This window comes from Chiloscyllium plagiosum, unplaced genomic scaffold (assembly GCF_037043375.1).
Source record: "Chiloscyllium plagiosum isolate Xiang-an unplaced genomic scaffold, Cpla_swu_hap1 HiC_scaffold_37, whole genome shotgun sequence".
Lineage (NCBI taxonomy): Eukaryota > Metazoa > Chordata > Chondrichthyes > Orectolobiformes > Hemiscylliidae > Chiloscyllium > Chiloscyllium plagiosum.
This window is the reverse complement of record NW_028270175.1, coordinates 24513087-24530564: the sequence shown is the minus strand read 5'-3', so window position 1 is coordinate 24530564 and position 17478 is coordinate 24513087. Positions and strand designations below refer to the sequence as shown.

At 43.4% G+C, this 17478-nt stretch overlaps 1 long non-coding RNA gene across 1 annotated transcript in view; it reads left to right on the top strand.

Moving 5' to 3' along the window:
- The window catches only part of LOC148139782 (uncharacterized), a 519617-nt gene extending 509040 nt beyond the window's left edge, over nucleotides 1–10577 (top strand). Inside the window, exon 3 of the long non-coding RNA XR_015753463.1 lies at nucleotides 10462–10577. This is a non-coding gene — a long non-coding RNA (uncharacterized LOC148139782). The remainder of the gene's footprint in view (nucleotides 1–10461) is intronic.
- The last annotated feature ends 6901 nt before the right edge of the window (nucleotides 10578–17478 follow it).

The window sequence follows — 17478 nt, the reverse complement described above, 5'->3', positions numbered from 1 at the left end:
TAGCATAGTATGATGGTCGGCATCACAGTTTAAATCAAACTATTTCATGCTTACAGTCAAATTTGGGTGCAAGCATTAAATTAGTAGTGTGAAATATTATCAAGTGAGAGAATATGATCCAAGTGGAGAATATCAGACTGAAGATCCTTACAGAATTGTCAGTTATTCAGGCCTTACACTCCAGGAAGTTGCTAAATGCCTTGGAACTGTCAGATATTTCCTCTTAGCTCATATATAAATTATTAAACTGATAGAAATTAACCAGATAGTGTAACAATCACAATCAGATTTAATTCATCCAGTCAGTACTATGTGTCTTTGCATACCAATACAAAATGATGAGCACTCTATGTTGTCCCGCTTTAGTGCGTCACGTTGCTTTACTTAAAATAAGCTACAAAATGGAGGTGCCAGTGTTGGACTGGGGTGGACAAAGTCAAAAATCACATGACACTGGATTATAGTCCAACAGGTTTATTTGAAACCACAAGCTTTCTGAGCCCCAACTCCTTCCCCAGGCAGTAGTGAGAGAGAATACTTCGGACACAGAATTGATAAGTAAAAGATCATTTATGCAAATATATTGAACAAATCTAGGTGGCTATTAAGTCTTTAATCAGTTAGAATGGAGGTGCAGGTTTCAATTAATTAATATGTACCTAAAAATCTCAGAATTTCTTTCAAGTCACTGCCCCAAGATAACTTAAGGTTTTTTCAGAATAACACAACCTTTTAGCATTCTAACCAACTGAGTCTAGCAAAAGCCTTTCCTACCAGCTTTCTGTTTAAAACCCGACCATGAGTGTACTTGTCCTTATTGATTCTGCCTCCTTTTTTCACAATCAGAGGGGAATGTTTATGTCACACAGTCCCTACCATGTCCTTGGGACCAGAGCCTTCCCAATGCAGTAAGTGTTAGGTGTTAATCAATGAGTGAACTAAGCTATTTAGTACTTATTGTTTTTGGCCCTTTTGGCGAACATTTTTGGAGCTTTGCTTCTTAGACATTTATCTACCTTCATCTTTTTATTTATTTTAAGTTGTGTGAATACTCCTTACTTTTAAAACATGGAATTTAAGTATGATACTTATCCAAATCCTCTGGAAAAATGGCAAAAACCTTCAGTAACATCGCATTTCCCAACTTGTGAAAAGTAATACTTTTCCTCCTAAGACACTGCCCTTTTGGATTTATTGATTTGCAGTGATTGCTTCCACAGAATCTATTGATTGTTTACAATGTGATGCAGAATCTTTTTGGCTTCTTTCCATGGTACCCAACTCCCTTGAACGATTGGGAACTCTTCATCAATGTCCTTGTAATACCTTAAGCAAATCACAGAACGATGAAAAGATTGATGCAATGACATGCGCAGTCAGGAATATTTATTTAAGAGATCAGAATAAAGACAGTCTTGCACTCACATAGCTCCTTTTGAGACTTGAGGACATCCAATAGCACTTCACACCTAATTAAGTATGTTGAAGTTACTGTTATGATGTAAGAAATGCATGTGGCATTTTGGTCACAGTAAGGACCACCAAAGTGTTCATGACTGAGGCACTGTAAAATCTGAGAGATTAATAGAAGCTAAGAAAATGCTTTGCTCTTCTTTAAAACTGTGCCATGGAATCTTTAAGCAGCTAATGTTTAATACTTGACAGTTCATCTCCCTTCAGAACTGAATTGGAGCTACATACAAAGAGTCGAATTTTAACCGTGGTACACCATTTGCAATACACAACCAGGGATGGGTACCACATCCATTTTCTTGCTTTTTGCTGGCTTCCACATGATTCCAATTAAATTATAAACAACCAATGGCGTGAATGGGAGACATATGGGGATTGTGCAATGGGATAGCTTTTCAGTGATGAAACTCACTGCCAGTTGACAGTGTGGCTGCTGTGGAAGAGCTATAAAAAAACCCTATATGAAACAGGGAGGCTCTTCATTATGGCTGCAACTTTCCTGCTTAACTCCATTCCAATTAACCACAGACTTATTGAGTGCAGAATGGAAGGCATGAGTAGTTTTCAGATCTAAATTTCACTTGTAAATATTTCACATTACATTGGTTTCACTTTATTTATGTAAGCATCTTCATTATTTGTTTAGGTTAGCTTAGACAGAAAGCTAAATATTTTATTTTATGTATATGATTGGCATACATGCGTGTTACAGAAGGATTAAGGACATGAGAGAGGGGAAAGATATAAAAGAGACCTAAGGGGCAACTTTTTCACGCAGAGAGTGGTACATGTATGGAATGAACTGCCAGAGTAAGTGGTGGAGGCTGGTACAATTGCAACATTTAAAAGGCATTTAGAGGGATATGGGCCGGCTGCTGGCAGGTGGGACTAGATTGGGTTGGGATATCTGGTCGGCATGGACGGGTTGGACCTAAGGGTGTGTTTCCGTGCTGTACATCTCTGTGACTCTATGACTCTATGTCTTCATTATGTGAGAAGCAGTGTTGTGTTTTTATGTTCATACTTTATTGAATATTTATCTTCGTATCCAGTGTTGTATCCACCACTCTGTAGGACATAACCGAACTTGCAGTCTCAGCTGAACTTTCCTTCAAAGCACCAGTGTCGGAGATGGAGATAGATTGAGGAGAAGTGGGCATTGTGGCCAGCGGAGGGAGATTGTGAGACAGGGAATTAGAAGATTTGAAGACAGAGATTTTTCTCTGCCTCCGGTGTTTCTGATATTTTTCAAGATGCAGGTTCCAGCCAGAGATTTTAAAATTGGAGACAATGAAACTGTTTCGAAGGAGTGGCAGTGGAGGCAGGTGTCATCGGTGACGGGTGAGGTTCCCGGATTCAAGACCCCGCCAGGCCCAGTGCAGGACTCATCTCAGACATGGCCAACGGGATCAAAGCTGCAGCTGTGGAGATTTCAGGGTCTGGCTGATTTTCAGCATTGGGATAGAGACCCAGGGAGAATGCGGCCAAGTAGGCAAGTTGGAGCTGAGCCCTTGGTGAAACAGGGAGGCTCTTCATTATGGCTGTAACTTTCCTGCTTAACTCCAATGCCATTAACCTCAGACTTCTTGAGTGCAGAATCGAAGGCACGAGTGGTTTTCAGATCTAAATTTCACTTGTAAATATTTCACATTACATTGGTTTCATGTTGTTTATGTAAGCATCTTCATCACTTTTTTTAGACCACCTTAGACAGAAAGTCATTAGATGGAGAGAACTGGACAAATTCAAAATCTTTTGTTTTAATTTCTTGCTTTTTATGTAGAGATCTAAAATGGTGTAAGAGAGTGGTGAATCTTTGAACTTTTCACTATAATCCAGTACACATGACAATAAATCTAACCTAATCTAATCTAATCTTAAAAGACATTGCCTGAAATCATTCTCAGTGCTTTTCTCCAGTTCTCTACAAATCAATCATGTTTTCATCATTTCCATCACATAGCTCCATGTCATATCCAAACATCATTGACCATGGCCCTTCCTGTCTCAGTTGTTCAGTAAGAAATCATTCTCAGTTGTTCAGTAAGAAATCATTCTCAGTGCTTGAGAATATTGTATGTGAACTTGAAGTCCAGTAAGGACTCCACCAGCCAAAATCATGAGATGGACCGACATGGGGACAGCATACTGCCCTTTAGGCTTTAATTCTCTTATTTGACAGGCTCTTTCTATCACCCACTCACTGCACCCAGGATGTGAGACTCTTTCCAATTCATTCCTCCATTTCCCTGAGCCCACTCCACACTCCCATACTCACTCTGGTCAACACTGGTGAGCTCTTGCTGCTATTCCTTCTGCTTCCTTCTTTGAGTTAAACAAGGAAAACTGCTGACGTCAGAGATAACAGCACGAAGCTGACTATTGCATGCGGTTAAAATCGACTAGGAGAAAGTGAGGACTGCAGATGCTGGAGATCAGAGCTGAAAAATGTGTTGCTGGAAAAGCGCAGCAGGTCAGGCAGCATCCAAGGAGCAGGAGAATCGATGTTTTGGGCATAAGCCCTTCTTCAGGAATGAGGAGGGTGTGCCAAGCAGGCTAAGATGACCTGGGGGGTGCAGTGAGAGAGGGACTCACTGAAATCCTTGCATGCTGCCTTCAAACAAATGTGAATCAGGTACCATGAGGTCTTTGCATGCCACTGACTTTATCATGAAGATAGGATATAATTATAAAAAGGTTTTAATACAATTTGTATTCATGGTATGCAAATGTATTAGTAGGAAGTCACCAGAGGACGTATGAGATTTAGCTCACCATTAAGATATTTCTTAGTTATTCTCTAAATTTGAACCTGCCATTGGAAAAGCGAAATTGCTGCCTAATTATGTTACCTAACCCATCACATTTCCTGCTTTTAAAGATTCCATCAACCATCCCCAGCCACCAACTATTCCCTCACCCCTCCCCATGCTCTGTTATTGTTAGGCAATAACAGGAACAGGTTGTATAAAATGTTCACGCCTTTAGTAACTCAGCAACATGTATTCACTCCCCATTACTGAAACTATTCAACTCTTTTCAGTTGGAAAAAAGCTAATCAAATTCAGAGAGCAATGAAATGCTCTATTTGGTACTGAACAAGCTTTGCGATTGTACTATTTTAAGAGAAAAAATCCCAAAGGGCACGGAGACAAAACATTTTGATATCGAGATTCAAAGGAAAGGGAGACATCCAAGCTGACAAAACCTCCTAAGGACTTAATCACCAAGAACATAGATTACAGTTATGGGAGAGAGTCATGGACCAGAGACTGAGAAAATCAGTGGAAACAATTAAGAACAGTTCAGATTCATGCCTGTTGTTAGATTAGATTACCTACAGCATGGAAACATGCCCTTCGGCCCAACAAGTCCACACCGACCTGCTGAAGTGCAACCCACCCAGACCCATTCCCCTACATTTACCCCTCCACCTAACACTACGGATTTAGCATGGCCAATTCACCTAACCTGCACATTTTTTTGGATTGTGGGAGGAAACCCACGCAGACACAGGGAGAATGTGCAAACTCCACACAGAGAGTTGCCTGAGGTGGGAATTGAACCCGGGTCTCTGGCGCTGTGAGGCAACAGTGCTAACCACTGTGCCACCGTGCCGCCCCTGTTGTTTTGAGACAACTAATGGAGAGATATAGGGCAAGTCAATACAACACGAAGTTTGCATTAATTGCTTTAGAGAAAGCTTAAGAATGGGAAAAATGATAAGTGTCTTCTGAGGATATGTTAGAATTCATGGAGTTCCTTTAAAGTATGTGTGATATTACAGGAAATGAGCAAGGATTATTGGACAAGTCTAAAAATGTGCAGATCAGGTGCATTGGCCATGCTAAATTGTTAGTCGTGTCTAGGAATGTGCAGGTTGGGTGGATTAGCCATGGTAAAAATGTGGGGTTACAGCGATAGGCTAGGGATCTGGGTCTGGATGGAATGCTCTTCGGAGGGTCAATTCAGAATTGATGGGCCAACTGGGCCAATTTGATGGGTTTCTTTAACATAGTAGAATTCTATGATTCTACAACAGTAAGAAACAGTGCTGGGGAGAGTGATAGTTTTGAAGCCAAAGTTGAATTGCCCCAAGGATTGGGACCTCTTCCTCTTCCTGATAGTCATGGAAGTTCTTACTGAACAACTGAGACAGGAAGGGCCATGGTCAATGATGTTTGGATATGACATGGAGCTATGTGATGGAGATGATGAAAACATGATTGATTTGTAGAGAACTGGAGAAAACCACTGGAAGAGATTGGTGTGAAGATCAATAGAGCAAAAGCCCAAGTATGGACTGTCAGTTTGAGCCCAGAGTGGAGGATTAGAGTGCAAGTGTGAAGATTATGGGTGAAGACTGAGAAGAAAATGAGTAATTTGAAGTACCTGGGGTCAGTAGAGAAAGAAGATGGAGTTATGGAAATTAAATAGATTAGACCTGGTTGGACTAATTAGAATAAGTGCAGCTCAGTGTTATGTGAGAGAACAACATTGCTGAAACAGAAGAGAATAAACAAGACAGTCGTGAAATAGATCTTATTATATTGTGCAGAAATTTGGGCGACAAGTGGATACTGATGAGATGCAAATACCAGGCTGAATGAAAGGACAAAATTAAGAACCAGTACAACAAGGAGGGTCAGTGAAGCTTCTGGGTGTATCATTGAAGTAGCTGGAAGAGATTGAAATCATCTGTTCCAGAGAGCGTGGAAAAGTGGACAGGCAGATAATGTCAGTAGGACAGCCAGGGAAAAGGAGAAACAGGAAATTGAAATTCAGATGGAAAGATTGCATCACAAGAGACAAATGCAATGGGTGACTTACAGGAGGAGTTGGAGGAGGGGTGAACATTGAGCATTGTGGCAAATCCAGGTAAAATGGGAAGAGTGGAAAAAGGAAGAAAAAGAATGTGAAGTGCCCGTCAATCCCACCATAAACCAACAGTATGTAGAATACATTTTCCTGTTTCTTTGCTATACATGTGTAATTAGTACTGAAAAATGTGTTGCTGGAAAAGCGCAGCAAGTCAGGCAGCATCTAAGGAGCAGGAGAATCGATGTTTCGGGCATGAGCCCTTCTTCAGGAATGAGGAAAGTGTCTCCAGCAGGCTAAGATAAAAGGTAGGGAGGAGGGACCTGGGGGAGGGGCATTGGAAATGCGATAGGTGGAAGGAGGTTAAGGTGAGGGTGATAGACTGGAGTGGGGGTGGGGGGCGAAGAGGTCAGGAAGAAGATTGCAGGTTAGGAAGGTGGTGCTGTGTTCGAGGGTTGGGACTGAGACAAGGTGGGGGGAGGGGAATTGAGGAAACTGGAGAAATCTGAGTTCATCCCTTGTGGTTGGCGGGTTCCTAGGCGCAAGATGAGGCGCTCTTCCTCCAGCCGTCGTGTTGCTATGGTCTGGCAATGGAGGAGTCCAAGGACCTGCATGTCCTTGGTGGAGTGGGAGGGGAGTTGAAGTGTTGAGTCACGGGGTGGTTGGGTTGGTTGGTCCGGGTGTCCCAGAGGCCTAGGAACCCTCCAACCACAAGGGATGAACTCAGATTTCTCCAGTTTCCTCATTTCCCCTCCCCCCACCTTGTCTCAGTCCCAACCCTTGAACTCAGCACCACCTTCCTAACCTGCAATCTTCTTCCTGATCTCTCCACCCCACCCCCACTCCGGCCTATCACCCTCATCTTATCACCCTCACCTTAACCTCCTTCCACCTATTGCACTTCCAAAGCCCCTCCCCCAAGTCCCTCCTCCCTACCTTTTATCTTAGCCTGCTTGGCACACTTTCCTCATTCCTGAAGAAGGGCTCATGCCCGAAACGTCGATTCTCCTGCTCCTTGGATGCTGCCTGACTTGCTGCGCTTTTCCAGCAACACATTTTTCAGCTCTGATCTCCAGCATCTGCAGTCCTCACTTTCTCCATGTGTAATTAGTAATCAATCATCTGATGAAGGAGCAGCGCTCCGAAAGCAAGTGTTTCTGAATAAACCTGTTGGACTATAACCTGGTGTTGTGTGATTTTTAACTTTGTATACCCCAGTCCAACACCGACGTCTCCAATTCATAATTAGTATAGTACTGTTAAGTACCATGTACAGGTGTGTTAGGAAAATTATAGTAAAGTATAGTGGGAATGATAGTTTGAATACAGTTTGTGTTGATGTAATCTCAGAACAGTTGAGGCTAAGTACCAAAAATGATAATATTCCCAACATTAACATTCTTCATCCTGAAAAACAATTTAAAAGCACAGTCATAGCTCAGTTCACAAATATGTGGTCTTTATTTCAGTTCCAAAATATTTAAAATCCTTATGCTGTGAAAAAGGAAACAACTTATAATTTATTATATAAGTTATGGGTTGGCAGAACCACATTGTTTTAAAGATTCCTTCTTGACCTTGAATAATAATGTTCTTCTTTGATATTACCCCACACCGTACTCAGGACAAAATTCCTGCAAAATGATGCAGTTCTACAGTATTCCAGTACTGTCTGTGTGATGAAGATAGAACACCACATCTGGTTCTTTTTATTTTTTTTATTAAGCCAATAAATTAAATATAGCCATGGAGACTGCTTGATGTGGTCACCCACAAACCACCACCAAGAGCAACAATACTGAATCAACAGAAACTCTTATGCACTGCTAATCCGCTGCAGTAAAGAAACCTGCGATGGTGCAATGCCTGTGGAGACAATAACTTTTAAAGAGAAATTTGAATTTCTACTTATTAGCTGAAAGGATGACATATTTAGATTTCACATTTTGAAAAAAATCTTTCACTGTGTAAAATGATTGAAACCAAACACTATTGACTAAAGGCCATTTTCTTGTCTAGGCAACTGATATTTTAGGATCCAAAAATACTTTACTTATCACATATCACACTTTTTAAAGAGTTCACAGTTACTCGCAACTCCTAACGGGGTTATTTTAGTTTCTACTTTCCCATCTGAGTAACTTCTAGACTCAGTGTTGCCTCTCACTATGAGGTTTGTAGGTTTCTCCCTCTAGGTTCAGGCGAGTCAAATCTTTTGCCTTTTTTAAATTGGCCTTCCAATTTACTGTGGGCTCCCATTCATGTAATGGACAATAAATACAGCAATTTATTTACTTAAGCTGCAGTCCTGAATAACTTTTTCTTGTTACGTCTCAGTTGACAACACAAAATATTCTAACTTTCCGAAAGAAAAACAGAAATTGCTGGAGAAAGGCTGAAGATCTATCTGGCAGAATCTGTGGAAAGTAGAGTCAGCATTTCAGGTCCAGTAATCCTCCTTCAAAACCAGTTCTGATGAAGGGTCATTGAACCCGGAACATTGACTCTGCTTTCTCTCCATAGATACTCACAAACCTGCTGAGTTTCTCCAGTAAATTTTGTTTTTGTTTCAGATTTACAGCGTCCACAGTTCTTGATCTTTTTCTGTCTTTCTGTCTTTGTTATTAGTAAGATTTATAAGGACGTTTGTGACTTGATCTCAAAATGGCTTATTTTATCCTCTTGTTGGCAGTGAGGAACACCTTAACTTTGTAGAGTAGAAATGCAGATCAGTTATTTTAATCACAATCTTAGAAGTAAAGTCTCTCAATTATTTACAGCTTTACAATGATAACACCTTTCTGCACCAAGCGAGACTCGTGACAGACCTAAAACCAGCTGCCACTGTCTGCAGGTGTTCATACCTTATATCTCCCTCTCAATAAAACAATCTGAATCATCTTCTGATTTGTAATAATTAAACCACTCAGGCTCACTAACAGTTGGATGACAGCACTTGTCACATAACTTCTTAAATGTAAAGGTACTGTCCTAAACCTCAACACTGAGAAGCCAAAAGATTTTAGCTGAAAACAAAATAATCGTACAGACCTTAAATCATAGTGATGAACACATAAAAAGAGGAACAACTGTAAATGATGAAAGTCCAAACCAGGTTCGTCAGTTTGTTCAGCACCTACGAAAAGACAAGGTTACGTGGGTGGCACAGTGGTTAGCACTGCTGCCTCACAGTGCTACAGACCCGGGTTCAATTCCCGCCTCAGGTAACTGACTGTGTGGAGTTTGCACATTCTCCCTGTGCCTGCGTGGGTTTTCTCTGGGTGCTCCGGTTTCCTCCCACAGTCCAAAAATGTGCTGGTTAAGTGAATTGGCCATGCTATGTTGCCCGTAGTGTTAGGTGAAGGGGTAAATGTAAGGGAATGGGTCTGGGTGGATTGCTCTTCGGTGGATCGGTGTGGACTTGTTGGGCCGAAGGGCCTGTTTCCACACTGTAAGTAATCTAAAACTCTAAATCTTAAAAACATTTCAAGTTTGAACCTTTCAGACTTGTAAGGAGATCTCAGCTATCTGTAAGAATAATAGGGTAGTTATGGTAGAGGATTTTAACTTTCCAAACATCGACTGGGACTGCCATAGTGTTAAAGGTTTAGATGGAGAGAAATTTCTTAAGTGTGTACAAGACAATTTTCAGATTCTGTATGTGGATGTACCTACTAGAGAAGGTGCAAAACTTGACCTATTCTTGGGAAATAAGGCAAGGCAGGTGACTGAGGTGTCAGTGGGGGAGCACTTTGGAGCCAGTGACCATAATTCTATTCGTTTTAAAATAGTTGAAGTTCTAAATTGGGGAAAGGCCAATTTTGACGCTATTAGGCAAGACTTTTTGAAAGCTGATTGGAGACAGATGTTTGCAGGTAAAGGGATGGCTGGAAAATGAGAAGCCTTCAGAAATGAGATAACAAGAATCCAGAGAAAGTATATTCCTGTCAGGGTGAAAGGGAAGGCTGGTAGGTATAGTGAATGCTGGATGACTAAAGAAATTGAGGGTTTGGTTAAGAAAAAAAGGAAGCATATGTCATGTATGGACAGGATAGATCGAGTGAATCCTTAGAATAGAATAAAGAAAGTAGGAATATACTTAAGTGGGAAATCAGGATGGCAAATCGGGGACATGAGATATGGAAATGTGTTGCTAGAAAAGCGCAGCAGGTCAGGCAGCATCCAGGGAACAGGAGAATCGACGTTTCGGGCATAAGCCCTTCTTCAGGAATGAGGAAAGTGTGTCCAGCAGGTTAAGATAAAAGGTAGGGAGGAGGGACTTGGGGGAGGGGCGTCGGAAATGTGATAGGTGGAAAGAGGTCAAGGTGAGGGTGATAGGTCAGAATGGGGTGGGGGCGGAGAGGTCGGGAAGAAGATTGCAGGTTAGGAAGGCGGTGCTGAATTTGATGGATTTGACTGAGACAGGGTGGGGGGAGGGGAAATGAGTAAACTGGTGAAATCCGAGTTCATCCCTTGTGGTTGGAGGGTTCCTAGCCAGAAGATGAGGCGTTCTTCCTCCAACCGTCATTTTGTTGTGGTCTGACGATGGAGGAGTCCAAAGACCTGCATGTCCTTGGTGAAGTGGGAGGGGGAATTGAAATGTTGAGACACAGGGTGGTTGGGTTGGTTGGTCCAGGTGTCCCAGAGGTGTTCTCTGAAACGCTCCGCAAGTAGCCGGCCTGTCTCCCCAATATAGACGAGGCCACATCGGGTGCAGAGGTTGCAATAGATGATATGTGTGGAGGTGCAGGTGAATCTGTGGCGGATATGGAAGTTTCCTTTGGGGCCTTGGAGGGAGGTGAGGGGGGAGGTGTGGGCGCAAGTCTTGCACCTCCTGCGGTTGCAGGGGAAGGTGCCGGGAGTGGAGGTTGGGTTGGTGGGGGTTGTGGATCTGACGAGGGAGTCATGGAGGGAGAGGTCTTTACAGAATGCTGATAGGGGAGGGGAGGGAAATATATCCTTGGTGGTGGGGTCCGTTTGGAGGTAGCGGAAATGACGGCGGATGATGCGCTGTACATGGAGATCGGTGGGGTGGTAGGTGAGGACCAGTGGGGTTCTGTCCTGGTGGCGGTTGGAGGGGCGGGGTTCAAGGGCGGAGGAGCGGGAAGTGGAAGAGATGCGGTGGAGGGCATCGTCGACCACGTCGGGGGGAAATTGCGGTCCTTGAAGAAGGAGGCCATCTGGGTTTTGCGTTTTTGGAACTGGTCCTCCTGGGAGCAGATGCGGCAGAGTCGAAGGAATTGGGAGAATGGGATGGCATTTTTACAGGGGGCAGGATGGGAGGAGGTGTAGTCCAGGTAGCTGTGGGAGTCGGTCGGTTTGTAGAAGATGTCCGTGTTGATTCGGTCGCCTGAGATAGAAATAGAAAGGTCGAGGAAGGGGGGGGGAGGAATCTGAGACTGTCCAGGTTAATTTGAGGTCGGGGTGCAAGGTGTTGGTGAAGTGGATGAACTGTTCAACCTTCTCGTGGGAGCACGAGGCGGCGCCGATACAGTCATCGATGTAGCGGAGGAAAAGATGGGGGGGGTGGGGCCAGTGTAGTTGCGGAAGATGGATTGTTCCACATATCCTACGAAGAGGCAGGCATAGCTGGGGCCCATGCGGGTGCCCATGGCTACTCCTTTCGTTTGGAGGAAGTGGGAGGATTGGAAAGAGAAGTTGTTCAGGGTGAGGACCAGTTCAGTCAGTCGAAGGAGGGTGTCAGTGGAAGGGTACTGGTCGGTACGGCGGGAAAGAAAGAAGAGGAGGGCTTTGAGTCCTTCGTGATGGGGGATGGAGGTGTACAGGGACTGGATGTCCATGGTGAAAATAAGGCGTTGGGGACCGGGGAAGCAAAAATCATGGAGCAGGTGGAGGGCATGGGTGGTGTCCCGAACGTAGGTGGGGAGTTCTTGGACTAAGAGGACATGAGATAGCTTTGGCAAATAGAATTAAGGAGAATCCAAAGGGTTTTTACAAATATATTAAGGACAAAAGGGTAACTAGGGAGAGAATAGGACCCCTCAAAGATTAGCAAGGTGGCTTTTGTGTGGAGCCACAGAAAATGGGGGAGATATCAAATTAATATTTTACATCAGTATTTACTGTGGAAAAGGATATGGAAGATATAGACTGTAGGGAAATAGATGGTGACATCTTGAAAAATGTCCAGATTACAGAGGAGGAAGTGCTGGATGCCTTGAAACGGTTAAAGGTGGATAAATCCCCAGGACCTGATCAGGTGTACCCAAGAACTCTGTGGGAAGCTAGAGAAGTGGTTGCTGGACCTCTTGCTGAGATATCTGTATTATCGATTGTCACAGGTGAGGTGCCGGAAGACTGGAGGTTGGCAAACGTGGTGCCACTGTTTAAGAAGGGCAGTAAAGACAAGCCCGGAAACTATAGACTGGTGAGCCTGACCTCAGTGGTGGGCAAGTTGTTGGAGGGAATCCTGAGGGACAGGATGTACATGTATTTGGAAAGGCAAGGACTGATTAGGGATAGTCAACATGGTTGTGTGCGTGGGAAATCATGTCTGACAAACTTGATTGAGTTTTTGAAAAAGTAACAAAGAAGATTGATGAGTGCAGAGCAGTAGATGTGATCTATATAGACTTCAGTAAGGCTTTTGACAAGGTTCCCCATGGGAGACTTATTTGCAAGGTTAGATCTTATGGAATACAGGGAGAACTAGCCATTTGGATACAGAACTGGCTCAAAGGTAGAAGACAGAGAGTGGTGGTGGAGGGTTGTTTTTCAGACTGGAGGCCTGTAACCAGTCGTGTGCCACAAGAATCGGTGCTGGGTCCTCTACTTTTTGTCATTTACATAAATTATTTGGATGCGAGCGTAAGAGGTACAGTTAGTAAGTTTGCAGATGACACCAAAATTGGAGGTGTAGTGGACAGTGAAGAAGGTTACCTCAGATTACAACAGGATCTGGACCAGATGGGCCAATGGGCTGAGAAGTGGCAGATGCAGTTTAATTCAGATAAATGCGAGGTGCCGCATTTTGGGAAAGCAAATCTTAGCAGGACTTATACACTAGGGAGTGTTGCTGAACAAAGAGACCTTGGAGTGTAGGTTCATAGCTCCTTGAAAGTGGAGTCGCAGGTAGATAGGATAGTGAAGAAGGCATTTGGTATACTTTCCTTTATTGGTCAGAGTATTGAGTACAGGAGTTGGGAGGTCATGTTGCGACTGTACAGGACATTGGTTAGGCCACTTTTGGAATATTGTGTGCAATTCTGGTCTTCTTCCTATCGGAAAGATGTTGTGAAACTTGAAAGGGTTCAGAAAAGATTTACAAGGATGTTGCCAGGGTTGGAGGATCTGAGCTACAGGGAGAGGCTGAACAGGCTGGGACTGTTTTCCCTGAAGCGTCGGAGGCTGAGGGGTGACTTTATAGAGGTTTATGAAACTATGAGGGGCACGGATAGGATAAATAGACAAAGTCTTTTCCCTCGGGTCGGAGAGTCCAGAACTAGGGGGTATAGGTTTAGGGTGAGAGGGGAAAGATATAAAAGAGACCTAAGGGGCAACTTTTTCACACAGAGGGTGGTACGTACATGGAATGAGCTGCCAGAGGATGAGGTGGAGACTGGTACAATTGCAACATTTAAGAGGCATTTGGATGGGTATATGAATAGAAAGGGTTTGAGGGGATATGGGCTGGATGCTGGTAGGTGGGACTAGTTTGGGTTGGGATATCTGGTCGGCATGGATGGGTTGGACCAAAGGGTCTGTTTCCATGCTGTACATCTCTATGACTCTATGACTGTAACCCCAATTCTGAAGACCATACTGTCATTCCCTAGACATGCATTTCAACTTCAATGCATTCCTCACTTTTACATAATTCAGTTACAACTTTTCCATTCTTGATTTGGACATTTCTCCATTTATTTCTGATAAGCTTTCCACAGATCCCTTTTATAAGCTCTTGACAGTCTGAATTGCTCTTTTTCCCAGTTGCTTCCTGTAAAGGGGCTGTGCCTCCATTTCTTCCTGTTTCTCTACGGTCATGTTTACTTTGATGAGAATGCTTTTCACAGAAGCTCTTCTAAAATTTTCCCTTTCCTCCCAAAAGATTTCATGTTGCATGTGGGGGAACACAGCTTTTGATTAGCCCATTCCTCATGACTTCTCTCTCGTGCTTTCCTTCCTTTTGAAACGTGTTTGTCTTCACCTTTCGCTCCAGGAGCTTTCCCATTTCCTAAGTAGTTGCCCTTCTTTCTGCCACAAATTCAACATGATCCCATTGACAAACACATCTTCACCTTCCAAGCTCAGGAGCAACTCTTCACCCTTGAGTAAACTTTATCAATATTCCACTACTTCAAATTCCAACTGGCCTTCCTTGGACATTGGTTTCTCTCCCACAGGAGTTGCAACGTTCCCTCAGTCACTATTCCTTCCATGTGAGGGAGCAATTAACACACACTTCCTCCGATCTAATGTTTTCTGTCTGAGGTGTGATCTCCTCTATGCTGTGGGGAACCAAATGTCAGGGAAAAGAATTTCCAGCTGGAAAGTCAGATGGTGGACAGTGTACAGCTGATATGCAAAAACCAGTAAGGAGTGAAAGTGAGCTGATGTTTCTAACTTAGATCATCAATCAGAACAGAGGTCTTCTGGGGAATTTGCATAAAGTATGGTGTTCTTTTTCCCACAAAAGAAAATGTTCTGTGAACTTTAAGAATTTACAACATTTTTATTATTTCTCTATGTTCTTGTTACCTTTGTGTATGTATCTCTTCAAATCTTTATCACTTTTGCTTGTCATGGAGCCATACAGCACAGAGTCCCTTTGGCCGATTGAATCTGTGCCAACCTATCTACATTAGTCCCACTTTCTCTCATTTGGCCCATAGTTTTGAATTTTATGACATTACATGTGCTCATGCATGTAATTTGTAAACATTATGAGGTTTCCTGTCTCTATTACCCAAGGCAGTGCATTCCAGATTCCCATCATCCTGGAGGTGAAAGTTATTTCCTCAAATCCCTTCTAATCTTTCTGTCCTTCACCTTAAAATTGTGCCCCTCAGTATTAACACTTCATCTAGGAGGATCCTTATCCACCCTGTTCATACCCCTCATAACCTCAGTCAGGTCCCCCTTCAACCTTATCTGCTTGAAAGAGTTTTGCAGATTACAGTTTTACTGTTTTTCTCTCAGTGCCTCCTGAACTGTCCATCAACTCTTTAACCACTTTCCAACTTTCCAAAGAACCTGTTTACAGTTCATTTGGCCCAGTCACTCATCTCAATGCCAGGAGTCAGCATTCCTAAAGCTCTCTGGAGGACCACTATTGCTGTCTTGTTTAGCTCAGCGCTGTTACTTTCCAGTTTTCAGCTCCGGACTAAGAGGCCTACTCTTGGAAATTTATCAATGCCGATCTAAGGCAAGATATGAGGTTGAATGTTACCAGAAATTGACAAGGTGTCCAGTTTTGGTAAACTTTGTGGATAGTTTCTTCCGTGACTCCTTATAAGATTTCTCTCTGAATATCGCCTTACTATCATTCCACCCCATATCTATGGTATTCTGTTTTTCCTATCTTCCCTCTCACCAGAGGTGGATATACTCGTCACTGTTGGGACTTCCCTGGAATCTCAGCAACAGCAACATTTTTAGAATGCAGCAGTAGACCAAGTCAAGTGTTGTCAGTCCTGTGCTGCCTTGCACAGTTCCTCCTCCTGAAGAATTGCCCCAGATATGGCCAAAATAGTCAAGTTGGAACCCTAATTTTCCAACAGGCTTTAGGAGGTCCTTGTGGATGGAGTGTTGCAGAGTAAGCTCATCCTCTTCCTTCAGGACCAGGAGAGGAGATCACGCCACTAGAACCTGCCAGCCTCATCTGAGGCTACTACTTGGACCAGTGCCATAAGAAGGTCCTCTCATCACACTCCAAAGGTGGTCAGCCCTCCATTGCCACCCTACCTCCCATGCTCAACCCCTTCAGAGTTAAAGTGGGGAAAGTGAACTTGCCTCTGGGCAAGATACACTCAGTGTGTCTGGGCCTTCTAGTCACAAATATGCCTGGGGTCACACAACCAAAACTTCCAAGGCACTTTAAGGAAGGTTATCTCTATATTAGCTGTAGAGCCTGAGACTGCACCAAGACATACTAGAAGTGCAAAAAAGAAGAAGACCTTTAGAAGGCACATAGATAGGATTTCATTATAGACAGGTTCTCACATTTGTAAATATATGTTCACTTTTCATTGTCAGCTGTATGATTGGATGACTGCCTGGCTGCAACAACAAAATTGAAATACAGATCTTAATGCTCGTTACTGCTATATGATGTGTTGTGGTCCAAGGTGTGAACTGAGCAACTCTTGCACCATGTGAAGATTTTAAAGGGCTTCATGTCACGCCTCCCTCTCAGAATGAAACACCATCTCCGCCTACTCTGAGTATGGTGGCAGCCATTTTCAGCACCAATGCAGTTTGGATGAGGATGGTAGGAAACTATAGGTTGTGCTTCATGGAGTGAATCATAGAATCAACCTTCCCATCTCAATACCCCTACCACTAAATCTTCACTTCCCTTCTTTATTGCCCTCTGTGTAACCCCATCTGCTTTGATCTTCCCAACATTCCCACATGGTCTGTTTATTTAACTGTTCATCTCCCCACATTTCTCCCTGGACTTCAGGCATATCACATAATGTCTCCAGACACTGTAGTGCATTGTCTCCCATTGAAGCCAGAGTAATGCTGACTGTTGAAACCCCACCTCCTGCATTACCCCTTTCTCTCCTATGTTTTATCATTTGCCATCTCTATATGTTGAATTGCCCCATTCACAATTGCTATGCCCTCTGTATCCCAGCATTCAATCTCCACATTTAAGTTCCCAGCTTGCCTCCCACAGCAATGACTCCTGATAACACCTCCCCCTACATTTGAGGTTTAGTGGAGAGACTCCAGGATTGACCATGATTCACTTCCTTGACTGACTTCAACAGACATCCATAACAGATGATTGATCATATCTCTGATGTGCCTGACTTACCATGAATCCCCAGACTAGTTGTACTGGACTTACAAAATTACTGTCGTCCAATGTCTGCACAGGATACAGATCTCCTGAGCCTGATGGATCCAAGTGGCTGACTGACCACTTCAAGTACTGAATCAATAGTGGATGCTGGTTTTGACTTACTGAGCTGGGACACCTGACTGACAGCAGCCTCC